The sequence below is a fragment of the Adiantum capillus-veneris genome, chromosome 8 (genome assembly GCF_014529385.1).
Source record: "Adiantum capillus-veneris isolate H3 chromosome 8, ASM1452938v2, whole genome shotgun sequence".
Lineage (NCBI taxonomy): Eukaryota > Viridiplantae > Streptophyta > Polypodiopsida > Polypodiales > Pteridaceae > Adiantum > Adiantum capillus-veneris.
In genome coordinates, this window is record NC_140938.1 from 79,484,040 (window position 1) to 79,511,865 (window position 27,826).

At 40.5% G+C, this 27,826-nt stretch overlaps 2 pseudogenes; both read left to right on the plus strand.

Moving 5' to 3' along the window:
* The first annotated feature begins 10,643 nt into the window (after window positions 1-10,643).
* LOC147452423 (uncharacterized) overlaps window positions 10,644-27,826 on the plus strand; it is a 111,417-nt pseudogene continuing 94,234 nt past the window's right edge.
* LOC147452424 (uncharacterized) lies at window positions 16,504-17,546 on the plus strand (annotated as a pseudogene).

The following is a 27,826-nucleotide window of genomic DNA, read 5'->3' on the forward strand; positions in this document are numbered from 1 at the left end:
GATTTCCCGGATTTATCGGCATCTCATAGTATCTCTTCCTTTCCTTCTTTAGTGAATGACCATTTGGCAAGTCTGACAACTATCCACATATCTTCTACATGGCGACCTTGGGGAGAAGGGTGCGATGGTCTTCTCCGCTTTGGTGGTGATGGAGAGCGTTTAGCCCGCCGTCTTCGTGGAGCCATCTCCGCAGAGGTGGCGGGAGACTGAATTCTTTCTCGTTCCTTCGGTGGAGTCTTATGAGTTCTCCTTTGGGAAGGAGATGCATCATCAAGAAGTAAATTGTTGAGCCCTTGGTATAAATTCTCTTCTTCTTCTAGAATCGGAGAGAGACCTCTTTTGGGAGTCTCACAAGGAGGCTTCCTAGGTGTTCTCTCGTCATGGTAGTGAGCTTGGAGAATCGCATGAGCATGGAGCTACCGTTGCACTTCACTTTGAAGAGATGGATTGCCCATGGCTTGTTGAAGCCTAGAAACAAGATAGCAAACAAGCATCCTTTGCACTTGGATGGAGACAATCCACAAACTGACGCACTCTAAACAAATCCTCTGGAGGTACTTGGGATGCCGCCTTTAATTCAACCCAAAGCCCTTTGAAGTGTTGCAAAAGCTCTTTAAAGTTAGCATGAACATCTTGCTGCAGACCTCTCAATTTTGTCGTCGCTTCTGTTGCGGTTAGTTTCTTCCCAGACCTGTCAAAAATTGCCAGCTTCACCTGCTCCCATGTTTGCTTTTTTTCTTCCTCTAAACCTTCAAACCACTCCCGAGCTTCTCCTTTGAGCGCAAGAGGAAATAAATGAAGCTTGGATTCGTCATTCACAATGTGCATACCAAGCGTATGCCACTCGAAGTCTGCAATCCAATCCTTCACATCCTCCTTCCCTGTAAACATTGGCCGACTATACACCATCCCTTTGAAGTTTCTTCTCCCTTGCGTGAGTAATTCCACAAGATTTGAAGTCTTTCACCTCAACCAAATCACTACTTTTCTTCAATGAAGCTCGAACTTCATAGCAAAACCTCTTCACTTCGGTGCACAACCGGAAAATTTCCGCTCCCTCAGCGGGATCGCCAAAGGATGATGGAGCAAATGATGTCGTGCGCACACTCACACACCCAGACAACTCAACACAACACAAGAAATTTACTTGAATTCCTCACCTCACTCACTACCACTCAAAAGCTCCTCAAAAACTCTACCCACAAGCTCAATTCAAACTCCAAACACCTCGACCTACAAGTCCTTGCCTGCCCGCAGACACTAGAAGGTTAGTCGATGTGATCAACACTTGAAATCACGCTTGATGGTGACCAAAATATACAAGAAAAACCATCAAAAAACCAAAAACTCCAGCCACAAAAGGCTGATCTCAAACCATTGCAAAAGCTTCACAAAACTCCACTCTGTTGGACTCTTTGGAGTAGCGCCAACCGTAATGGCACCAATACAGGGTCACATAGTTTTGCAGAAAGCCACACCTTCTTCCCTCAATTCCTTGCACACACACATCCATGGAAACCTCAGAACTTCCATAGACTCTCCCAAGTGCAAAATTGAAGAGAGAAACCTCTCATTCACTCCTCCATACACTCGAAAACAAGATAGCTATCAAGCATAGGAGCATCATTAGTAGCTTGCTCATTAGCAAAATCAAAGTTATCAACATTAATTTCACTCTCTTTACTATTGTCAGCCATTCTAACAACTTTTAGGTGTACTTTGGCCTTCCAGCCCTAGTTGCTACTCCTCTTTACCCCTTTAGAAAAAGCACTCAAGCTACTGTACCCGTGGCTCAATTACCATTCATTGCAAGGATTAGAAGATAGGGTCGTTCAACACCAAAACAGCATCGACTCCTGTCAAGCTTCTAATACCTCAATAGTGGTTAAGCCGTAGGCAAGCCCCGTAGGACTCCACTATTAAGACCATAGCTCTCGATGGTGATGCCCTGTTAACTGCACTAGGGCAGGCGCACTGCAAGGCTGAAAAATCGCTCTTCTACTTACTCACAGGCAATTAATAATACCAACCATTCTCAGTTCTCGCGGCGGCATGGTTAGTATTAGGGTTTACTCTTTTCTATTTTTTGTATTGTTTTATAAATTTCGTTATATGTTTATACTTAGTGAAAGCTGTCTTATTGTCTTTTTTTGCAGAATCCGACAGATACGCCGCTTGGACGCGATGAGACGTCTGACTAGACGACGTCAGTTTAGCCGTAGCTAGATAGCATTAGTTTAGGGTTTCTCATAGCTTATATATCACGAGACGGATTTTATACGTCTTTTTGAACCATGTATATTATTACATTTGTCACCGGAGTTCATTTTTCCAATCAATTCTTTATGCCTATGATGTTGTACAATTGTCATTATTACATTTGCCAATCAATTCATTTTGCCTATGATGTGTACAATTGTCAATTTTACGCTTGTCAATTTTGCAAACAATGCGTCTTGTGGGGGACTATTTTGGGTCTATTATCTACCCTTGCACTTTTTTTAAAAAGTGCATCAAGTACAATATGGTTGATGGGTGGCAGGGCATTCAATGCCTTGTCACCAAAAAAAATTTCTCTCAGGCATCGCTATAACCGTTGCTATTTATGGCTCTGTAGCGTCGCTATGAGCATCTCTATAGACTTCTGTGTAAACGTCGCTATAAGCGTCGCTATGACCGTCGCTATGAGCGTCGCTATATAGAGACGCTCGTAGCGACGCTATTAGCGACGGTTTTAGCGACGCCGGAGGTTATAAAAACCCAGTGTATTTCCGTCGCTAACAGCGTCACAAGAGCACACAACCTCTTGTAGTGTTTCTTGCTCACCAAAATTTAGTAAAAAAATCCTCGTGTATTTACATGTGCACGTATATGAGAGAGAGAGAGAGAGAGAGAGAGAGAGAGAGAGAGAGAGAGAGTTGAATACTAATTTTTTGGCCTACAAATTCATCGTGTGAACTCTTGTGGCTTTACATGAGCTCTTTTTCATGCTGATGTGCTTGCTAGCTTCAGATTGAACCATTTGAGGAAGGTAGCCATCCAAGGTAGAGTGATGCTTAACTTGTTTCTCTAAGTTATGTGGGAGAGACACATAAAGATCCTAATAAAGTGAGTAGAGAAAGTGTTAGATTTAGAGTTGGTAAGAAAATACTAACTCACTTGAGTTTGTACACATGAAAAATGTGTCAAGAGATGTTCTATAAAAGGTTTGCTTAGATTATTCAAATCGATAGTTTACATGTAAAAGATATTGAGAACGCATACATTTCAAAATTGTTAGACTAAGAGATGAAAGACTCACAAGCATCTAGAAACTTAGGTCCACACCAAAATGAAATTAAAAAGAGAACTATGTTGAGAATGAACATTAATTAAACTTACACTAGTAAAATCATTGCACCCAAGACCCTTCGTGGTTAGTGTAACTTTCCATAGAATCTTTGGTCACAAAATGTTCAGAGACACTTGAGAGGTTGATTGTAGATATTTACTATTTACATAAAAGGACAAGTTATGAGTGTATAAATGGGAGATGGGATAAAATTATTAAAAAAAAAAACTTGCACTTATTATAAAACAATGATAGTCATGAGGGATTGCCAAATGAAAAGAAAATTGTACGTGGTATACTTATGTTGTGCATAGGCGACCACCCGATGCAATGTAAGCTAGGTCAATTTAAAGACGGTGGAAAGAGCTTATGTCGACGCTGCAAAGCACACTCATCACTTCAACAAGATGCCACTGGATCTAGATATGTATATGAACAGAATAGAATGCAATCTAGGCACCCTCCCCAAGGTCGCCATGTAGAAGATATGTGGATAGTTGTCAGACTTGCCAAATGGTCATTCACTAAAGAAGGAAAGGAAGAGATACTATGAGATGCGGGTAAATCCGGGAAATCTATCTTGTGGAGACTATATGATCTGTATGGATTTGATCTCCCCAAGGACTTGGTTTATGATGTCATGCATGTGTTACCTTTGAACTTTTTCCAGAAATATATCAAAAGGATGATGACAACGGCTTCTACATCAATGAAGCATGATATTGACAAAGCTGTCAAGGAGGTCACTATTGCAATTCCCAAGACAATTTTGCATTCAGGACGATGGCTGAAGAATCCATCGAAGCATTTCAAGATGTTGAAGGCAGAAGAACGCCAAAAGTTCATTCAATGGTGTTTGCCTCACATCATTAACGTGGTGCAAGGAATTAGAGAACAACAACGAAAACTTGGGATAGTTTTGATAGATATTGATCATTTTTTTTTTAGCTACTCCAGAAAGAGAGGGTGGACAATGAAAGATACTCAAACTTGTCGCTTGCTACTTCATTCTTGGAGAATATTATTAGAGGAGTATGAAGGCCCCAATAGCTCCCCCTTGGAGCATGTGGCAGGTATCTAAGTCTTTCTTAACAGTGATACGTTAATGTCTCTATTCAAAGTGTAATAATAATTGAGGTAATCAATTTTATTTTTAGCTGTTACTTTCTCTAGGACTCGCGGAGAGATGCTTGATGATATTTTACGTCATGGATCTCATGATTGCTTCTCGTGCTTCTCTTTTGAGAGGAGTATATCATGCTATCTAATAATCTCTACCAATAATTAATATCGCAAATGAAATTTCCTATACAAATTTCCACAGTCGTGTCTTATTTACACGGATGTGGAAGCAAAAAGAGGTTGAAAAGGAGGGGATGCTCAGAGTGGTTAGGTATTTCAAATTGATTCACTCTTGCTTGCTCTAACCTCAAGGTTGGACCGTGGAAAACTCTCAAAACTTGGAGTGTTGCAATTGGCATTCACAATGTGCTTTTCTTGTAACCTCAGAGAAGCAAGCTCAATAATTCTAGACTATTGCATCTTGTCTGCCACCTTGTGCTTGCAAGGCTTTATTGAATCGGAACGGGATAGTTATTGGACGCAAATTGAGAAGAATCCTCTTCTCATTAAGTTCTGGTGAGAAAGAAACAGTCAAGAGGCTTTCAAATAAGAACCCATGCTCTTTTGGGTATGAGTACTCCAAGGTTTTTGTAGATGAAGAAAAATACAGTATACGGGATTATCTTGTGGTCGCTGGTGAACATGACTTGAACTTGTATGGGAGGCTCTCAAAAATATTCTTAGTGGAGCAAGAAGATGTTGTCACAATTGATGCCATGGCAAGAGGGTTTAATGGTGTGTATGATGTGTGAGGAATGCTTGTCATGCAAAAAAATTCAAAAGAATCAATGTATCTCAATAATAAGGCCAGTCCATTGTATTTTTTGGAAATTCTTCTTTCTTCAAAGTTCAAGGGATAATATAGAGGTTTTGTATGAACTATGTGGATGTAATTGACGTCATAGATTAGTACTTCCAAGGAGTTTGGGATGTGTTCCTCCTTGGCTGGAAGAAGGTGACATCGTTATTGCTAAGGTGCATGAAGATTCAACTATAGAAGCCTTGGTGCAAAGTGTTAATGTTCAAAATAAAAAAGCATTACTATATTGGAGGACTCGTTATCAAGAGGAAAGTATGTGGGTCAATTGGGATTGCATCTTCTTTATTGTGGGGCATGAAAACGATTAGGTAACTCTTATGTGATACTATATATTGACTCCAAAAGTATTATTGATATTTTTTTTCACTAAATTTTTTGTGTGTTGACAGGCATGGATAGATGCTTTGAGACCAATGTGGAGCATAACATATGGATCGTAGTAAGAGATCGATGGAATCTTTTTCAATCTCATTTGATGTCACTTGATGTAATTTTACGATTGCTATTAGCATATTCATGCGTATAAGTGAAGAATTTGGCTATCTTAGAAATTTTATCTCAAAGATTACTTCTCAAAAAATCTAGTGAATGACACAAGCTATCATGGCTCCATGGGAATTTCATCTTTTGTTTACAACCATGCACTTCAACGTATTTGTAAATTGTGTTTGGATTGTAATTTGCAGGCATGAACATATGTTGTTAGATACATGAGATAATGATTTATGGCCCTTTGGATTAATGTTGACTTACACTACAAGAGGCTATTCATATTAGCGACGCTCACACAGCGACGCTCAAAAAAAAAAAAATCCTGGCGTCGCTATGAGTGTCGCTATGAGCGTCGCAAATTTACAAGTAAATTTGCGACGCTCATAGCGACGCCGGCTGGGCTAAAAAAAATAAAAGAGAGCGCCCAAAAAATCAGATCTCAGATCTGAGTTTTTCGGCGCCCTCAAGCAAGGAGCAGGTAACGCTCTCCCTCTCTCTCTCTCTCTCTCTCTCTCTCTCTTTCTTCTCCACACACATACACACACACACACGAGGAGAGGAAGGAGAGCCAGGTATGCTCCTTCCCTCTCCTCACTCTCATGTTCCCTTCCCTTCTTTCTCTCTCCCTCTCTCTCTCTCTCTCTCTCACACACACACACACACATAGTGTTTTTGAGAGAGAGAGAGAGAGAGAGAGAGAGTACAAACATAAACAAAAACGCACACACACATACATAAACAAAGAATGCACACACACATTGAGAGAGGAAAAGAGAGAGAGAGAGCATGCATAAACAAAAAACGCACACATTGAGAGAGGAAAAGAGAAAGAGAACATGCATAAACAAAAAACGTTAACGCACACATTGAGAGAGGAAAAGAGAGAGAAAACATGCATAAACAAAAAAACGCATACACATTGAGAGAGAAAGAGAGAGAAACTAATTTAACGTCGTAGGAAACTAATTAAAATTAAAAGACCTAAAGATCTAGCCGACGAGGAGTTGAACTCAAGACCTATTATTCAAGAGGGAAATGGCATAACCAATCTATCATACTTGGCATGGGTGATAGAAAGGTTATACCATTTATCTCTTTTTATTGGCACACACATCTACACACGCGCACACACACAAGAAGAAGAGAGTTATAACATCATAGGAAACTATCCTAAAAGACGTTAAAGATTAGGTTAGATGTAGACTTACGTTAAATTAGATTTAGGTTTATTTAAGTTAAATTAGATTAGATTTAGGTTTATTTTTAGTTAGATTTACGTTTATTTACGCTAGATTTAGATTTACTTTATATTAGATTAGATTTAGGTCTCCATAGACTGCGATGCCTGCATGAAGCGGGTGAAGAAAGCCCTCAATGGAATATAGGGTATTGCTGCCTTCACTCATGGTGGGCTCCGTCGATCCAGAAGATAGGGAAGAAGGTGGATCTTCAGGGCGGCAAGAGTCACTACATCCCCGACACAATGACCATCTAGACAACCTCTAGTCATTCAACAGCAACTTCAAAGTTAGTAACAAGAGCAAGACCGGTCCAAAGGGCCAATTGCTGTCGTCAGATGTGGATGGAGATGAGGCAGCGTCACTGCCGGAAGTTAACTCTCACATCTTTAGTGATGAGAATGCCAACTCTTGCCGAGTTATGTGAAAAATTATGTGTTAAATCAGTTTTAAGGTTCTTATAATCCCTGTTAGTTTAGTTCTTTGTTTTTAATATAACATAATTTACGTTAGATTTAGATTTATGTTATATTAGATTAGACTTAGGTTTATTTAGGTTTACCCACACACACACACACACACACACACAAGAAGAAGAGAGTTTTAACGTCGTAGGAAACTATCCCAAAAGACGTTAAAGATTAGGTTAGATGTAGACTTACGTTAAATTAGATATAGGTTTATTTTTAGTTAGATTTACGTTTATTTACGTTAAATCCAGTCCACGCAAGACTTACTTACGGTTTAGGGTTTAGAGTTAGACGAACAGTGATAAGATCTACTGTGAAAAGATGTTAAGATGCTCTAAAGTGCTACAGCTAGAGAAGAGGGAAAGGGGTTTTGTCCACTACATGCAGTATCATGTAGACGTGGGTCTGTAGATTTCTTGTACCCACAAATATAGGTATTGACCAATAAAGACGAGATTATAACCCGGTGGTTCTGATCTCCGTGCACCTCTAGACCGAGGTGTGCGGGGATTGGACATGACTAGAGAGAGAGAGAGAGAGAGAGAGAGAGAGAGAGAGAGAGAGAGAGAGAGAGAGAGAGAGAGAGAGAGAGAGAGAGAGATAAGACGAAGAATGCCAATAGAATATTAAATTTGTTGTCCAGGTTATTAGATTTTTATCCTCATTATGAGTAGTGACGAGGATGTGGGACCGTCCAACCGAAACACCTATCTCACAACGAGGGTCTTATGTCCTTGTAATCAATGCAAGCATGTTGTGCGACGGACAAGACATGTTTCTTTGCAGCAAGAGGGCTTGCCTTACTCCGTCGACTTCAGTGGCGGCATCATCATGGATGATGACGGCAAGAAGGTGATCTCGCGCATGCGTGGTCTTTGCTCTCAGCTGTTTAGACACTACATACTAAACAAATGGAGTGAAGTACCAAGTGATTTAAAAGACAGAGTCATCAGCATACTTCATGATGATTTTCCCATTCCAACACGGGATCAGAGCTTCAATGAAGACCTGATGAAGATTCGAATGCGCGAATACTGCAAACACAAGCGTTCCGAAGTGCAAAAAGCAATCAAGCATGGGTGGAACAGGCCAGATTGGCTGGCCAAAGAAGATTGGAAGAATGCGAAGAAAGCAGGAGCGAGAATCCCGACAAGTGGAAGCAACAAAAGGATGCAGCCAAAGCGCGAGTAGAGGCAGGGAGTTCGCACCACTTGGGGAGTGGTGGATGGGCATCATTTGAGGCTGATTTTGTAAGTTTTTTCGCATTGCTCTTTATGTTCGATAGTTTAAGGTTTATGAGTTTTTTAATTCTAACATAATGAAATCTTTGTATGTTTTGACAGTGGTCGATGACAGGACGTGATCCCACACCGTACGAGCGCTAGTACGCAGGCTGGAAGGGCTTAAACGCCCTAATGGACATTCTCAGTTCTCGTGGCGGCATGGTTAGTATTAGGGTTTACTCTTTTCTATTTTTTGTATTGTTTTATAAATGTCGTTATATGTTTATACTTACTGAAAGCTGTCTTATTGTCTTTTTTTGCAGAATCCGACAAATACGCCGCTTGGACGCGATGAGACGTCTGACTAGACGACGTCAGTTTAGCCGTAGCTAGATAGCATTAGTTTAGGGTTTCTCATAGCTTATGTATCATGAGACGGATTTTATACGTCTATGATGTTGTACAATTGTCATTATTACATTTGCCAATCAATTCATTTTGCCTATGATGTGTACAATTGTCAATTTTACGCTTGTCAATTTTGCAAACAATGCGTCTTGTGGGTGACTATTTTGGGTCTATTATCTACCCTTGCACTTTCTTTAGAAAGTGAATCAAGTACAATATGGTTGATGGGTGGCAGGGCATTCAATGCCCTGTCACCAAAAAAAAATTCTCTCGGGCGTCGCTATTTATGGCTCTGGAGCGTCGCTATAAGCGTCGCTATAGACTTCTGTGTAAACGTCGCTATAACCGTCGCTATGACCATCTCTATGAGCGTCGCTGTGAGCGTCTCTATATAGCGACGCTATTAGCGACGGTTTTAGCGACGCCGGGGGTTATAAAAACCCAGTGTATTTCCGTCGCTAACAGCGTCACAAGAGCACACAACCTCTTGTAGTGTTATTCAATTGCATAATAATGTACTTGAATCATATCATTCATGGAACAAACAATTTTGACCTTGTAAATATGAATTTGGATTTATTTATGTACACATTTTTCTATGTTTTGTGAAAATGTTTGATTGCAAGCTATATTAAATAAGTGACTAGAAAGTAAAAGGAAGCTAGATCTTTTTCTTGACATAATCTCGTCCTTATATTAGTAGATGCAAAAAGTCTATATTATGCTAATTGCATGAGAAACATAAATTGATGTTCAGAAAGAAAAGAAGATTTGATAGTTTATGACTTTTAATTTTACATTTTTCAATAATGCATATAGCTCTTTCTATGCAATGAGGAACACTAACAAGATTATTTCTCTTTGCAACTCAATAAGAATTTTAAAAATATGATGAAATTTTGAAAAGGAAAGCAAGGCAAGGCAAAGAGCAAGAAAGCAAAAAAGAAGCTGGAAGCGCGCTTGTTAAAGCCAACAGATTATGGTGTTGTTTTAGCGATAGCAGTGCAACATACGATGAAGCCACATGCGGCTACAAGCATCCAAGAAGCATTCATTTTGCCATGGGTAAGCCGTAATGATCCATTTGTTCCATTGGTGCCTCCTGTTTGTCATGCATTTTTACAAGAAGCAGATAACCTCATCAACGAATAAGGTGACAGATTTGTCAAAGAGGATATACATGAAGAAAAGATGGTCGATGGACAAGCTTTTGTGGAGCAACATAAAGATGAAGATGAGGTTACAGAATCGTTTTATGGCAAGGAGGATCCAGATTCAAGCTGTTGGGATTTTGGCAGTGGTGACAATTGGAAGGATGAGTCCACATCCACAGATAGGCAATCCGACACAGGTCATGTGAACGAAGGTGCAATGCAAAGCAAGGGGGTTGGTAAACCTTGCCCTGTCAAGCATGCTCAAGAGCGTCATACTATTCCAGTTGTGGAGGTGGCTTGTGAAGTAGAACCTCTCGAATCATGTATTGCAAATCTAGATGTTGAGGCTGGGACAACAATAGGGACTGAAGAAAAAGACAATGGTATGTATGAAGAGCATGTAGTATTGGCTATGCAGCAAGTAGATGCAGGGGACAAGGTTCTACAAGGTTGTGGTATGATGTTGGTTGATTTGATTGAAGGTTTCTTTGCAAGGCATTATGCACCGGCTTTATTACCCATATGAGGTGGATTGTGCTATGGAGTCCTCTTTAGCAGGTGGCGAAGCAGGTACCTATGATGCACGTGCTTCAAGTGATGCTATACTTGAAAGCTTATGGATACATAGTGCTGAAGATCTATGCTATGAAAGGCATCGGTGGCCTACATTGATTTTATACATGGAATCAAAGGATGGGATATGTCTTACTTATAGATTAAGGGTTATGGCCAATGGCATGTGGCGATTGTCATGGTTTATATGGGACAAGATGCTTTGTTTTCTATCCAAGTGGAGTTCAAATTTTTCTTGATGGAATTCTTCGCTTTCCATCTGACCCTGGAGGGTGATGTAGCTGACAGTCTCTATACTATCTATAATTCTACTATGGTTTTCTTATGCAATCTCTGTGTATATCTCTCCTACCTCTATCTCTCATCTTGTTTTACTTAAATAATGTTGCGGTTGAGCATGAATGCTCAACTAGGGGTTGGGCAATGGTGGTGCATCTGAAGATGGTCTACCTATGGAAGTGCAAGAAGCCCAGGCATGGCAGTTTGGAGGCAAATGGTAGGGACATTCACCAGGTATTTCATGCAGCTAGGAGACAGGTACACAAGGATGGAGCACTCTCTAGTAGAAACTGCAAGTGTTCTTTTTTGTCGCAGGTGACAGGAGCAAATGTTTATATCACAAGATTGGGAATGAGACAAGGGATGCTGGATACAGGTGTTATGAGGTTTATAATATGGGATCTTGATCAAGATGTCTGCAGGACACTACTTGACAGGGTATCCAACTTGGCAGTGCTCTTTTTTATATATGTATGCTAATTATGGTGCTCTTGCCAAAGCACTTAAAGCTTTTGGTTGATTTTTTCCCGGAGTACTATCCATTTGGATGGCATTGAAGCTCATTGAAACAATGGTGATGAGGCTTTGATTTGATGTATATGATCTATGAAGTAAAGGCCTTTTCCAAACGCCACTTGTTTGTGATGTAGCAGTGAGCGAGACATTTTCTTGAAATTCCTAGTGGTTCGAGGTTATTGAAGGCTCTTTTTATACTTGAAGAAGACGTGACGAGACCTTGTGGCCGACTACTGAGTGATGGAAATGAAATTGTTGAATTGGTGCTTGACCGATGCTTTTTGCTCAAAACTAATAATCTTTATGATCGAAGGTGGTGGATGCGACTAGTTCAAACCTATGGCAAGAAGGTATGAAGACGGGAAGAAGTACATAGAGTGGAGGGTTATGCTATGCTCGAGCCCAGTGCGGTGGGAATGCCCCACAAAGGAAAATAATAGTGAAAAACTTTGTCATAATAATCAATATCTAATTCTCCTAAATGATTTTCTCATGTTAAATTGATCATTTAATATGGGGAAGTGCCAGGGGAGAAAAAGCTAGAATATTGGTTATGCTAGCAGAGGGGTTTCCAATCAACGAGCAAAGAAAACTGAGCAAAGATAATTTTTGAGCAAATATGAGAAACACCCTTGACAAATTGATGCAAGCGCAAGCTATATCGAAGAAAATAATCATGACTTGTTGGACTCCACCACCCAACACCTCAACTCATGAAAAGGAAATTACCCAACACCTATTAAAGCGTATCACACCTTTAAATAAGTCCCTACTGCAAGTCACATATTTTGTCGAAGAGTTCCCATAATTGTTGTTCCTTACCATACATGCTTGAGTTGTCACATTGTGGTGGCATCTCAAAAGCAATATATCCATCATATTGTAATGGAAGATCACAAAAATGTTGTATTTCTTGAGGTTGACTAAACGTGATGGTAATGTTGGTATGCAATGGTAGGCATCTAATGATATCAACTAGACTTATCTAGTGATGGATGTTGTCTTGGAGATCCTCTTCGATAAATACTGATGAGATCTTGGAACAAACATTGCTTTATATTGGAGAAGTAGATATAACAACCTTGTAGAACTAAGAAACCTCATGATAAATAGCATAAACATGCTCTCCCATAATATTTTCTATGTGCCAAAGCTTTCCATGCTCTCCTGACAAAGTGAAAGGACCTCGCAATAATGTGTCTCCAGTCTTTGGCCCAAAGCAATAGTTCTACCATAGATAGCTAAGGTCTCCCGCCCTCTCATTTCAAATTCCTTTCCTCATCAACCGATGCTTGGCTAATCTTGAAATTCTTTCCTTGCATTAAATGGAAAAAGAACGTGCATACCGACCAACAAAAAGCATTGCATGTTAGAACCTTATAGAAGTGCAAAATCTTTAGGGGTTGACATGAAGGACCTTCTTATGAGGCTAATAGGCATGTTCTTTTTTGTTGCGACATGTAGGCTTCTATGAGCTCTCATGCTTTCTCATTGAATTTTTCTATGATGGCATAGATAAGTCATCCAACAGTCATGTTACCTTTCTACCAACAAGCTACCAAAGAAAGGAGACTCTGAAGCCCAACTAATTGCGTGATTTACTCTAGTATCCAATCTTCCACATCCTTTTCAATATTTGGCCTTGCCTGAACCACCATTTTTTTAAACAAAATTGTCAATATGAACTGGTGCATCGTCGAATCGATGGCCGAGACCTCTTTGAGAAATTCCGGCTGGTATTCCTACAATGGGAATAGAGAGAGAGAGAGAGAGAGAGAGAGATTTTTTTCTATTTTCCTAGATGTGCTTCAGGAGTTGAGCCGACATAGCGACAAAGATGAGCAAAATGAACACTACAATGCAGATATTAATCATTACCCAAATGTTGACCTAATAGCTATGTGTGCAGTAGAGAACTGTTGCTCATGCAATCCATCATTAGGCAAAGAATACAATGCTAGTGACGAGGGTGGAAGCAGAATGCATTGGGTAGTTGGAGATGGGGCGATGGAGCTCAAGCTTGCGCTATGCATGACAGGGATGATGCATTGTGAAGGAGAGATGCTTCCATGGAAAAAGGGTGACCACTGTCATCATCACGCCAAAGCCAAAATTTTGGACACAAAAGGAGCATATACCACATGCCTTTCAGAGCAGATGGTCAAAGAAAATGAGCAACTAGATGGAGCCGTTATGGAGTAACAATATTAGTGATCAATACTTGAATGTGGAGTAATGAGACATCACATGCTACTTGACCACAAAATAATGAGAGACATGCGCTATTACTGCTTCCAAGTTATCCTCTACTGTGTAACATGGGATGTAGCCACCCCCCTTCCCATGTCTCCACCATTGTGGAACGTGCCAAAACCCGTCTCGCCTGTGCGGATCAGTGGTTCGAGCATGCATCCTCCCATCTTGATGATGGGCTACGTCCATTAAGTAAAAGGCTAATGGCATAACATGGGTATAGGTTCTCTCTCTCTCTCTCTCTCTCTCTCTCTCTCTCTCTCTCTCTCTCTCTCTCTGAGTGAACAGTGTTCGGGAAAAATGTGTCTCAGCTTAATATCGTGCAGTTTTCAATTTCAAAAATGCCGGTTGAGGGCACGGGAAAAAGGAAAAATGCCGCCCAAAAATAGACAAAAATAGTCTAAAAATCTAAAAAGATAGCCTAATTTTTTGAATTTTCCTCTTGCAATAAGCAAGGAAAGGAATTTTGTATATTTGGAAAAATGATTTTTCTTGAACACTGTCTCATGACCTCGTGATCCTTGCAAGGGGCAGCCCCCTAGCAGTAACAATTGTAGGCCACTACTTACATTTGTATGACGCATTGTGGCTCCATCTGGCTCGCTCTCTCAGTAGTCTCTGCCCTTGCGAAACATGTCAGAACCAGTCCGCACCGGCGCAGATTGGTTCCAACATGCATCTTCTTGGTAATAGGCTGCGTCTCTACCTACCATACGAACGCTCATCACGTCTCTCTCTCTCTCTCTCTCTCTCACTCTCGCTCGCGTACATAACCCGTAACACGTAGCTTGAGATCCAAGAAGTCTCTCTCTCTCTCTCTACCAAAAGCTTTTTTTCTCTCTACCAAAAGCTTAAAAAAAAGCTGCCGGCGCGGACTAATTTCAACAGTTTTTTTTTAAACTTTTAGTAGAGAGAGAGAGAGAGAGAGACTTCTTTCTAGTGCCGCAACGACCATGTCAAAGCGAGGGCGCAGAGGGAAAGTTCTCTCTCTGTCTCTCTCTCTCTCTCTCTCTCTCTCTCTCTCTCTACACCAAAAGCTTTAAAAAAAAAGCTGCTGAAACCAGTCCGCGCCGGCGCGGACTGGTTTCAGTAGCTTTTTTTTTAAAGCTTTTGGTAGAGAGAAAAAAATCTTTTGGTATAGAGAGAGAGAGAGAGAGAGAGAGAGAGAGAGAGTGTCTCTTGTTCTTTCTGGTGCCGCAGCGACCATGTCGAAGCGAGGGCGCAGAGGGTCATTAGGAAACAAGTTTGTGCAACAAAGTGTGCTTGCCACCCAGCTCAATTCGTCGGTCTTCCTGTAGGAGCAGTTGCAGCTGTGTAGACAACACAGGAGCCAAGAACCTGTACGTTATCTCCGTAAAGGGCGTGTGGGAGACATGGTGATGTCCACTGTTAAGAAAGGAGCCTAATCTCCGTAAGAAAGTGATGCTTGCCGTGATACTAGCTCACTAAAAAAGAAAGTCAATTCCTCCCCTTTATTCCCGGACTCCCATCCCACAAAAAAATTCCATACTTGACTGTCGCGAGTGCACGCGTGTCCACCTCCTTCCCCACTGCCGTCTTGCACTTCCCTTGCTCCCCTTCAACTTGAAGAACAGAGCCTCTATGCCATGAAGACGTGCAAAGCTTCCTCTTTCTGATGGCAAGCTTGAAGCAAGGGAAACAAGAGCTTGTTCGAGGAATCTTTGCATGGGTGGTCTGCAAGGAGAAGATATGGGGCTTGTGAGCTTTTGGCTCGCTCCTTTTCAACTCTACATCACTACCAAGGTGCCAAAAGCACGGCACTGTTGACACACATTGAGAGAGAGAGAGAGAGAGAGAGAGAGATGCTGTTCAGCAAAGCGTCTCTCACACACATACACGCAGCCTCTGTGGTCTTGCAATGGGAGAGGAGGCTTTCCCTCGCTCGTTTTGATGCAAAACCACGTGTTTGAGGAGTTCGTGGGAGGGTGCTACCTGCACTACAGATAAAGAAAGGACACGTGCATCCCTAGCAAAAAATTCTAAAGAGAGAACGGATCTTTCCCTCTAATTCACTGTTTTCTCAATATTGAGTTGCCATAGTAGTAAACCCTAAGGGCGAGATGAAAGGATCTGCAATTACTGGTCCTATTGGTAAGGAGTGCGCAGACTTGTGGCCAAGGATTGCAAGTGCTGCAAATGCAATTGTGTGATCGGCTTCAGCAGCTATAGCTAGTCAAGGGTTTATTTAGTTCAACTGCTTGATATATGCTCTAAGGTTGAGAGTGTTGTACCTGTTGCCATATGTGCATGAATATTTTTATGGAAATGTTTGGTGGTGGCAGGCAGTCTTGCCGAGAAGGAGGAGGCGGCAATCTCGTGTGGGACAGTGCGAAGCAAGGTGTTTTCATGTGCAGGCTACCTTATAGGAACCACATCGACGCCTTCATCAACATCGACGTGTTGTGGCAAGGTAAAGTCACTGTACTCCCTCACCAAGGGTGTGAGGGCGGACCGCGTCACCGCTTGTGGCTGTATCAAGCAGCTGTCCGCATCTTTGGGCTCTGCACTCAAGAGCTCCAGTGTGTCCGCCCTTCTTGTCCTCTGCCGGCGCAGAGAGAGAGAGAGAGAGAGAGAGAGAGAGAGAGAGAGAGAGAGAGAGAGAGAGAGAGAGAGAGAGAGAGAAACTACTAAAAATAGTTCGCGCCAGCGCAGACTGTTTTCAATAGTTTTTTTTTTAGAGAGAGAGAGAGACTTGTGGAGCTTGCAATGGCTGTCAATATTTCAGAGAGCGTGGTAGAGCTCAAAGCTCAGCTTGACCAAGTACGGGACGTCGTACCTCGTGTGTAGAGTCTTATATCCTCTGAGATATAGACATTAGAAATGGTAGCAGCCTTGTCTGCGCAATATCAAGGGAAGGCCACATTACTTCCCACCTCAAAAAGTCAAAGATCATGAACTCATTACAAAGCTTGTCTAGTTTTAGCTAGGATCAGGATGTTGAAAAGTAAAAAATCTAGATTTCTCTCGTCAAGGGGGCCTCCAAGGAGAAAATTGACGTTGATGTGGATTTTAAGGCAAGATCCTTGGAGTTGAAGGTCCATATGGCAAGTACTATCGCCTGGGTGATTATCGTGTGGGTGTGTTGTGTATGTGTAAAGCTATCGTACATGAGAAATGTAGTGTCATTGTTAGGCTTACTCGGATTAAAATTATTTTGAAGAAGCGGGAGAAGGGCACTTGGCAATATCTTCATGGGAGTGAAGAAAAGTCAGAGTTGTGGAGGGATGATAAAGAACCCATGTCTAGGCTCATGCAAATAATGAGGAATTTTTTACGTTGTTGCGACTTTGTACTATAGAAATCCGAGAGCTTCATGGTAGGATAGGTGGTTTGGGGTCATGGTTAGATTCCATGGTAGTTCTAATGGTATAATTTAAGGTTTTTATATTCTGGTATGGAAGTGGATCCATTCACTTGATTGTTGATATAGTGGTCACAATTGGTAAAGAGAACTATTTTGGTATGGAAGTAGATCCATCAACTTGATTGGTCTAGAGAGTTGGCATCAATCTTCCCAGGCAAAATCATACAAATTTCCCTTTATGGTAGATTCTAGCCTAGGAAAGTTTTCCCATTAATCGGTATTTTTTACAATGTAACTCTATTTTTATGAATTATCCAAGGGAAAAAAGCCCAAAAAACTCAAATAAAATATTTTGTGCCTGCAATACTGATAGAATGCCACATGAGATGCTGCTTATAACAAAGCTCAATGTTTGTGAGAAAGTAGCTCGGTTTTTTCTTTGCTCGAGAATGTTCCCTCGTCATTTGGTAAGACTCAGTTAGCAGACCGGCCACAGTAGGGATCCAAAGAGGGGGCCATTTGCAAAAGATCCATGTTCAACAATGGGCTTAAAAGACCCTAAGGTTCAGCCCATTAAGACTTCCAAAATGCTAAGGTTCCAAAATTCAAAGGTGTGTGTTCAAAGGTCAAACATTGGGGGAATTGGATCCTTTGTGTGTGTCCCAAAAGACTTTAGCAATCCCTACATAGGAGGGGGCAAGCCTTGCTTGTAGGGGATGAGAGATAAAGTCACACACACACACACAAGCTCCTTTTACAGGAAGGGAGTGAGGGACACATGTCAGCTCCCTAGCCCAGATGCCCACAAGGTGTATTCAAATCCTATTGGATGGCCTTGGAGGTGGACCAATGAGAATTAGGCTAGAGTAAATCTAGTTTAATCAATTTAAAAACACTTAATAAAAGAATCAGTGGGAATTAAGCTCTCTAAAATACTATTGGATAGTCTCCCAAGGGGTCTAATGAGCATTCAGTAGCCCAATGGTTTGCCTGGTTCCTATTGGCCAGGAGGCAAAGGGTTCCAATGAGAGTTTAGTTGCATTTATTAATTACCTAAAGGGGGACACATGTCAGAAGGCTATCACTTATGCTGCTTAATTACCATTGGCTAAGCCTGGGGGAGCCCAATAGGATGCTAGTAAGAGCAAATAGCAAGAGGGGTCTACCAAGAGAGATAGGGGGCTGATTTTTCCAAGGCATTATCACACACACACTCACACAATCTCATGTGTGAAGTAAAGAAGACTCTCTATGCAAATCCAACCAAGAGCCAAGCTTCAATTCATGATCATCTCCTCTAGCTACCATGCTAATTACTAAGCTAAGCTATGCTAATATGAGTGATTATGTGAGGAGATGTACATCTTTCTCGTAAGAATACTCCTTCTTCATCGCAATCGACTTTCATACCCCGCTAGCTCTCACCATCTTTGAAGGTGTGCGAGATCTTGGGTTTGAGACCATGAGGAAATTGATGTTGTGTTTGATAAGTGTTTTTCTTAGTGCATGAAGTTTCCATCTTCATTGCAGTAGCTAGCATTGAAGGAACACAAGAAATTGTATTGTAAAATGTCTCTCTTGATGGGAGAAACCATCATACAAAGCCTTTTGGAGGGGGGACCGGCTCCATGAAAATCCGGTCCTCAACTGTTGTCAATTGCTTAATTTCTCTCTCTTTTGAAGATGTTTTCATGCTATCTAACTTGGTGTTATGCTTTTTGCTGCTATCTCCACCCAAGCACTCTTGTTAATCTCATTAGGAATCTATTCTAATGAAATGCTCACTATGTTTATGCTATTTTCCACTACACACAAGTAGCTTGGCCATTAAATGTTACATTGGTTTCAGAGCAGAAGGTTTCTATTTTTCTACTCAAGAAGGGAGGTCCTCAAGCTAGCTATAAATGGTTGGTACTATTAACTGCATGTGAGTAAGTAGAATAGCGATTTTTCAGCTTTGCAGTGCGCCTACCTTTGTGCAGTTAACGGGGTATCACCGTCGAGAGATATGGTCTGAATAGTGGAGTCCTACGGGGCTTGCCTATGGCTTAACCACTATTGAGCTATTAGAATCTTGACAGGGGCCGGTGCTATTTTGGTGTTGAACGACCCTCTCTTCTATTCCTTGCAGTTAATGACATTTGAGCCACGGGTATAGTAGCTTGAGTGCTTTTTCTAAAGGGGTAAAGAGGAGTAGCAACTAGGGCTTGAAGTGCCAAAGTACACCCAAAAAGTTTACACCTAAAAGTTGTTAGAATGGCTGACAATAGTAAAGGGAGTGAAATTAATGTTGATAACTTTCTTTTTTCTAATGAGCAAGCTACTAGTGATGCCCCGATGCTTGTTAACTATCTGGTTTTTAGGCTTCAACAAGCCATGGGCAATCCATCCCTCCAAAGTGAAGTGCAACGGGAGATTCGTGCTCATGGGATTCTCCAAGCTCCCCACCATGACGAGAGAACACCTAGGAAGCCTCCTTGCGAGACTTGCAAAAGAGGTCTCTCTCAGATTCAGGAAGAAGAAGAGCATCCCTATGAAGGCCTCAGAAATTTTCTCCTTGATGACACATCTCCTTCTCAAAGGAGAATTCAAGAGCCTCCACCGAAGGAACAAGAAAGAAGTGAGTCTCCCGCCACCTCAGTGGAGATGGCTCCACGAAGACGGCGGGCTAAACGCTCTCCATCACCTCCAAAACGGAGAAGACCATCACATACTTCTCCACACCATATGTAATATTTAATGGCCTAAAAACTTGTGTGTAGTGGAAATTAGCATGAACATAGTGGGCATTTCACTAGAATAGATTCCTAATGAGAATTACAAGAGTGCTTGGGTGGAGAGAGCAACAAAAAGCATAACACCTAGTTAGATAGCATGAACAATACTTTCAAAAGAGAGAGAAATTACGCTATTGACAACAGTTGAGGACCGGATTTTCATGGAGCCGGTCCCCCCTCCAAAAGGCTTTGTATTATGATTTCTCCCATCAAGAGAGACATTGTACAATACAATTCTTTGTGTTCTTTCAAGACTAGCTAGTGCAATGAAGATGAAAGCTTCATGCACTAAGCAAAACACTTATCAAACACAACATCAATTATCCCCGGTCTCAAACCCGAGACCTCACACACCTTCGAAGATGGTGAGAGCTAGTAGGGTATGAGAGTAGATTGAGAGGAAGGATTAGTCTTACGAGAAAGATGTACATCTCCTCACATAATCACTCATATTAGCATAGCTTAGCTTAGTACTTAGCATGGAAGAGGAGATGAGCGTACATTGAAGCTTGGCTCTTGGTTGGATTTGCATCACAAAGCCAAGAGTTGTTGGTGTAGGCCTCCCTTCTCACAAGCTTGGAGTACGTGATAAGCTTTCTATTAACGCTTGAGAAGGAGAGAGAGTCTTCTTTACTTCACACATGAGATTGTGTGAGTGTGTGCGTGATAATGCCTTCCAAAAATCAGCCCCCTCTCTCTCTTGGTCGACCCCTCTTGCTATTTTCTCATGCTCTACCCTCATTGGACCTCCCCAGGCCTAGCCAATGGTAATTAAGCAATATAAGTGATAGCTTTCTGACACGTGTCCCCCTTTCCCCTTTTGTAAGAGCTTTAGGTAATTTAATAATTCAACTAAACTCTCATTGGACCCCTTTGCCTCGTGGCCAATAGGAATCAGGCAAGCACTTGGGCTACTGAATTCTCATTGGACCCCTTGGGAGACTGTCCAATAGTCTTCTAGAGGACTTAATTCTCATTGGTTCTTTTATTAAGTGTTTTTAAATTAATTAAACTAGATTTACTCTAGCCTAATTCTCATTGGTCCACCTCCAAGGCCATCCAATAGGAATTGGGTACACCTTGTGGGCATCTGGGCTAGGGAGCTGACATGTCTACCCCATTCCCTTTCTGTAAAGGGAGGTTGTGTGTGTGTGTGTGAATTTCTCTCTCATCCCCTACAAGCAAGGCTCGCCCCCTCCTAAGTAGGGATTTGTAAAGACTTTTTTGACACAAACAAAGCATCCAATTCCCCCATGGTTGACCTTTGGACACAACCTTTGAATTTTGGAACCTTAGCATTTTGGAAGTCTTAACACTAGAATGGTAACCTAACAGGACATAAAAGTGTCCTTTCAGGGTGTTGGGAAAAATTTCCAAAACCATAGTAGATCCACTCATTTTGAAAAATCCTTTCATGAGCTTATAGTTCAATAACTACTACATATGGAAAAAATGAGAAACTTGTAATTTTTCTCATCCCTTGGTCACTACAAGCCTCCAAAGTGGATGGACTAGTGCATTTTGCCCAAAACAACAATTTCTTATGGTTGAGTGCATATAAATAAGACTGGGGATGTTTGTAGGACATGAGATAAAATGCCTTCTTAACCTCAATGGGTTGGTGACCAAAACATATGGTTGCTTTTACCTCACTACGATTTTTTTGGTTAAAAAAAATAGGTACAAAAAAGTTGCATTTTTGCCATTCTACGGACCTATCCTCAAAGTTTCTATAGTCACGCTCAATCCAGATACTATATACATGTTTTCTTAGTTTCCTTTGGGACTTTGGATTCAAAAGGAGCCATGGAGCATGTCAAAATGATAATGGATCTCTTACAATTGGAACCTTGGGGGCAATGATAAAGTGCTAAGTACAGTAAACATGAAAAAACTGGGTTTAGCATTATGACCTCTAGAAACCCATAGAAACCACTCAATATCTAGCCAAGTTTGTAGTCTATGATTAGATATGGTTACTACCTACAAAATACACACAATTAGCCTAAGAAAATAGAAATATTGAGAAAGTTATACTTGCTACTCTAAAATGTATTGTATTCTTCAGCAATCAAAAACTCAACATTAAAATTTATGTTATACATTAAACTTACACAATCAAAATTGAATTTGGATATCAAGAAAGCCACCAAAAAAAATCATAAAAGTGCTAATTTTGGCCAAAAAATAGGATTATGCAATTCTTATAAATTGATCATAACTTTCAATATTAACACTTAGCTCTCTCCACAAGCATCAAAACATGTTGAGAACTATGAAGGCCTAACCTCTAGCCATCTAAACCTCACAAACATGAATTTTAGAGTAGTATAGTTGCCAGAAATTGAAAAAAGGCCAAAAACAGGACCCTTTTTTTCACACAGTTTAGGTTCAAAAATGTTGTGCAAGAGTAAGGTTAATGGTGAGATCGATACTCAAAAAAAAATACTAAGTTTTTTTCAGCTTATAAGGCAACTTTGTGGATATATAGAACCTAGAAATTCATTTTCATACTCTTCAAATAATTCAAGCAAAATGGTCACTTAACAGGACACAAAAGTGTCCAAGGACATAAAAGTGTCCTGTTACCATTCTAGTGTTAATGGGCTGAACCTTAGGGTCTTTTTAGCCTATTGTTGCACATGGATCTTTTGCAGATGTCCCCTCCTTTGGATCCCTATTTTCCCTTCTTTGGATCCCTACTGTGGCCCGTCTGCTAGCTTAACCAATATTCTAGCTTTTTCTCCCCTGGCACTTTTCCATATTAAATGATCAGTTTAACATGAGAAAATCATTTAGGAGAATCAGATATTGATTATTATGAAATTACCTCTCTCTTGAAATCATAGTCATCCTCGACTATGATGTAGAGAAGATAAATCATATTCATGAGTCCTTTTCTTAGTGGGTAGAGGATCCCTATGTTACCCTATGACATCAGTCCACAATGGACGACTAGTCCATTTGGTGCTTGAGAGCCTGAGGCTGCCGCAAGCATGCCTGCCCATTAGTCCTATCAATATTCCATAGTAGAGTGACAAGCTCTACTTGGTGTTTGGGAGACGTCGTCTCCACAAACTTGATCTAAGCATGCATACTACTTCGTTTTTTTTTGTGCACAATAAAGAAAAAGAGAGTCTTATAAGACAAAAACTTTGTTCATTTTTAACATTTTGTACATTTGCTTACTCCTGGGAAGCATTGTAAGCATTGACAAGGTTTAGGTTATCCTTTAATTAACACTAGAATGGTAACAGGACACTTTTATGTCCTTGGACAGTTTTGTGTCCTGTTAAGTGACCATTTTGCTTGAATTATTTGAAGAGTATGAAAATGAATTTCTAGGTGCTATATATCCACAAAGTTGCCTTATGAGCTGAAAAAAACTTAGCATTTTTTTTTGAGTATCGATCTCACCATAAACCTTACTCTTGCACAACATTTTTGAACCTAAACTGTGTGAAAAAACTGGTCCTGTTTTTGGCTTTTTTTCAATTTTTGGCAACTATACCACTCTAAACTTCATTTTTGTGAGGTTTGGATGACTAGAGGTTAGGCTTTCATAGTTCTCAACATGTTTTGATGCTTGTAGGGAGAGCTAAGTGTTAAAATTGAAAGTTATGACCAATTTACAAGAATTGCATAATCCTGTTTTTTGGCCAAAATTAGCACTTTTATGATTTTTTTGGTGGCTTTCTTGATATCCAAATTCAATTTTGATTGTGTAAGTTTAATGTATAACATAAAGCTAATCTTCCTTGAGTTTTGGGGGACTTAATATGCTATATAGCATAGTATATGATGATAGTTGTGTTTTTTGATTGCTGAAGAATACGATACATTTTAGAGTAGCAAGTATAACTTTCTCAATATTGCTAGTTTCTTAGGCCAATTGTGTGTATTTTATAGGTAGTAACCATATCTAATCATAGAATACAAACTCGGCTAGATATTGAGTAGTTTTTATGGGTTTCTATAGGTCATAATGCTAAACCCAGTTTTTTCATGTTTGCTGTATTTAGCACTTTATCATTGCCCCCAAGGTTCCAATTGTAAGAGATCCATTATCCTTTTGACATGCTCCATGGCTCCTTTTGAATCCAGAGGCCCAAAGGGAACGAAGAAAACATGTATATAGTATCTGTATTGAGCGTGACTATAGAAACTTTGATGATAGGTCCGCAAAATGGCAAAAATGCAACTTTTTTGTACCTATTTTTTTTGCCCAAAAAAAAAAAGTGAGGTAAAAGCAACCATATGTTTTGGTCACCAACCCATTGAAGTTAACGAGGCATTTTATCTCATGATCTACAAAAATCTCCACTCTTATTTATATGCAATCAACCGTAAGAAATTGCTGTTTTGAGCAAAATGCAATGGTCCATCAACTTTGGAGGCTTGTAGTGACCAAGGGATGATAAAACTTACAGGTTTCTCATTTTTTCCATATGTAGTAGTTATTGAACTATAAGCTCATGAAAGGATTTTTCAAAATGAGTGGATCTACTATGGTTTTGGATTTTTTTCCCAAAACCCTGAAAGGACACTTTTATGTCCTATTAGGTTACCATTCTAGTGTTAATTGTATGCCTTGCATCCATCTAGCATCTTCAAAAGGATAATTCTTAAAGTTAATAAGATATCGCCGGATAGTCTTACCGCCTCTTAGTACCTTGTCTTCATGTTGGAGAATGGGCTCGGGCTGCAACACCTCCTCTTGGTCCTCGATCTCCGGTGGGTCTTCAATAGTTGGTTCTTGAGGTGGCTCTACTTTGTAAGGCTTTAATAGCCTCACATGGAAAGAATTGTGTATGAGCCAATGATTGGGCAACTTGAGATGATAGGCCATCTGATTGATTGGCCTAAGAATCTGGAAGGGACCATAGTACCTTTTTGCTAGTTTAGCATAGTATTTTTGGTGTCCCATAGGATTCTTGCCCGTCGTGTGCCTTAATCGAGCCTTGGGGAACTTTAACAAGACCCAATCATTTTCTTTAAAGGCTTGGGCCCTTCTGTGCTTGTCAGTAGCAGCCTTTTGCCTTTGTTGTCAGATAGAGATAGCGTCCTTAATCTTTTGAAAAGATTCTTGTAGGTCTCGGCTATACTCATCTGCAGCGAAGATCTTCCCATGTACCTTAAGTAGCAAGAGACTTTTTTATCTTCCCTGAATTACCTCGAAAGGTGCTTTTCCCGTGGAAGTATGTACAGTGTTATTGTAAGCATACTCCACTAAGGGTAAGTACTTCTCCCATTGGGATCTTTGATCTACTTCCGTTACATAGGCTTTTAGTAGATCGAGAATTGTTAGGTTAGCTATTTCACTTTAGCCATCCGTTTGTGGATGATAGGCCGAAGAGAAGTTTAGCCTTGTCCCTAAATTCTCAAAGAGACCCTTCAAAAATTACTGGTCATTCTAGGATCTCTATCCGACACTATGGACATTGGCAAGCCATGGTACTTGAAAATTTGTGAAATGAAGAGGGTTTCCATTTGATGGGTTTTGATAGTCTTTTTGACAGGTATAAAATGAGCTTGTTTACGGAACTTGTTTACTATCGTCCATATTCCCGTATTTCCATGGATAGACTTAGTCAATCCATGGATATTCTCTCCCATGGTGAATTAGGGATTGGCAAGGGTTGAAGCAATCCAAGTTGCTTCCCTCTATCAAATTTTGTCTTTTGGCATACCGCACATTTAGAAACATACTCTTGTATGTTCACTTTCATGGTAGGCCAATAGAAATATTTTCAATTCCCTTTAAGGTAGACTGAATCCCTCTATGCCCCGCATAAGGTGGAGCATGAGATTCATACATTACTTTCTCACATAGTGAGTTAGTAACACATAGTCTATTGCCATAGAGAAGATAACCATCTTGTAAAGTAAATGGTTCTTCTTTCTTCCCTAATGCAAGGGCTGAAATCACATCTCTAAAGTCGGGATCAATAGCATACTCATCTATCATTGAAGATAGATCATTGTGAGTTGCTATGGAAACCGCATTCACTCTCGGCCATCTTGAGAGTGCATCAGCTACTTGATTTTTCTTGCCAACAATGTGAGCAATATGAAAATGAAATTGTGAAAGGAAATTTTCCCACCTCATTTGTTTGTCGGAGAGCTTCGTCTGCGTCATGAAGTACTTAAGACTTTGGTGATCCGTTCGTAGAATGAAAGGAGTCCCCAATAAATAGTGCTTCCATGAGTCTAAGGCACGTAGAACTACAAGTAGTTCCTTTTCATATATTTCTAGAGCTTGCTCAACAGGGTCGAGCCTTCGAATTTCATAGCCTATGGCGTGCCCTTCTTGAAGCAAAACAGCTCCAAGGCAATCACCACAAGCATCACATTGGACCTCAAATGGTTTTGAGAGATCCGGTAGTGTAAGGACAGGTTGAGAGATAAGTCAAAAAGTCAAAGATCATGAACTCATTACAAAGCTTGTCTAGTTTTAGCTAGGATTAGGATGTTGAAAAGTAAAAAATCTAGATTTCTCTCGTCAAGGGGGCCTCCAAGGAGAAAATTGACGTTGATGTGGATTTTAAGGCAAGATCCTTGGAGTTGAAGGTCCATATGGCAAGTACTATCGCCTGGGTGATTATCGTGTGGGTGTGTTGTGTATGTGTAAAGCTATCGTACATGAGAAATGTAGTGTCATTGTTAGGCTTACTCGGATTAAAATTATTTTGAAGAAGCGGGAGAAGGGCACTTGGCAATATCTTCATGGGAGTGAAGAAAAGTCAGAGTTGTGGAGGGATGATAAAGAACCCGTGTCTAGGCTCATGCAAATAATGAGGAATTTTTTACGTTGTTGCGACTTTGTACTATAGAAATCCGAGAGCTTCATGGTAGGATAGGTGGTTTGGGGTCATGGTTAGATTCCATGGTAGTTCTAATGGTATAATTTAAGGTTTTTATATTCTGGTATGGAAGTGGATCCATTCACTTGATTGTTGATATAGTGGTCACAATTGGTAAAGAGAACTATTTTGGTATGGAAGTAGATCCATCAACTTGATTGGTCTAGAGAGTTGGCATCAATCTTCCCAGGCAAAATCATACAAATTTCCCTTTATGGTAGATTCTAGCCTAGGAAAGTTTTCCCATTAATCGGTATTTTTTACAATTTAACTCTATTTTTATGAATTATCCAAGGGAAAAAAGCCCAAAAAACTCAAATAAAATATTTTGTGCCTGCAATACTGATAGAATGCCACATGAGATGCTGCTTATAACAAAGCTCAATGTTTGTGAGAAAGTAGCTCGGTTTTTTCTTTGCTCGAGAATGTTCCCTCGTCATTTGGTAAGACTCAGTTAGCAGACCGGCCACAGTAGGGATCCAAAGAGGGGGCCATCTGCAAAAGATCCATGTGCAATAATGGGCTTAAAAGACCCTAAGGTTCAGCCCATTAAGACTTCCAAAATGCTAAGGTTCCAAAATTCAAAGGTGTGTGTTCAAAGGTCAAACATTGGGGGAATTGGATCTTTTGTGTGTGTCCCAAAAGACTTTAGCAATCCCTACATAGGAGGGGGCAAGCCTTGCTTGTAGGGGATGAGAGATAAAGTCACACACACACACACAAGCTCCTTTTACAGGAAGGGAGTGAGGGACACATGTCAGCTCCCTAGCCCAGATGCCCACAAGGTGTATTCAAATCCTATTGGATGGCCTTGGAGGTGGACCAATGAGAATTAGGCTAGAGTAAATCTAGTTTAATCAATTTAAAAACACTTAATAAAAGAATCAGTGGGAATTAAGCTCTCTAGAATACTATTGGACAGTCTCCCAAGGGGTCCAATGAGCATTCAGTAGCCCAATGGTTTGCCTGGTTCCTATTGGCC